The following is a 368-nucleotide window of genomic DNA, read 5'->3' on the forward strand; positions in this document are numbered from 1 at the left end:
ACCTCCTGCTCCTCCTTCACCTCCTGCTCCTCCTTCACCTGCTCCTCCTTCACCTCCTGCTCCTCCTTCACCTGCTCCTCCTGCACCTGCTCCTCCTTCACCTGCTCCTCCTTCACCTCCTGCTCCTCCTTCACCTGCTCCTCCTTCACCTCCTGCTCCTCCTTCACCTCCAGCTCCTCCTTCACCTCCTGCTCCTCCTTCACCTCCTGCTGCTCCAGCTCCTCTTTCACCTCCTGCTCCTCCTGCACCTCCAGCTCCTCCTTCACCTCCTGCTCCTTCTCCTGCTCCTCCTTCACCTCCTGCTCCTTCTCCTGCTCCTCCTTCACCTGCTCCTCCTTCACCTCCTGCTCCTCCTTCACCTGCTCCTC

The 368-nt window shown here is 61.1% G+C and overlaps 1 protein-coding gene across 1 annotated transcript in view; it reads right to left on the reverse strand.

The window, feature by feature from the left end:
- Positions 1 to 368, reverse strand: part of LOC147817232 (uncharacterized) — a 7,615-nt gene that overhangs the window by 3,456 nt on the left and 3,791 nt on the right. The gene's annotated exons all lie outside the window — the stretch shown is intronic.

This window comes from Seriola lalandi, unplaced genomic scaffold, assembly GCF_002814215.2.
Source record: "Seriola lalandi dorsalis isolate HSWRI2012SDOR001 ecotype SW California unplaced genomic scaffold, Sedor1 jcf7180002054984, whole genome shotgun sequence".
Taxonomy (NCBI): domain Eukaryota; kingdom Metazoa; phylum Chordata; class Actinopteri; order Carangiformes; family Carangidae; genus Seriola; species Seriola lalandi.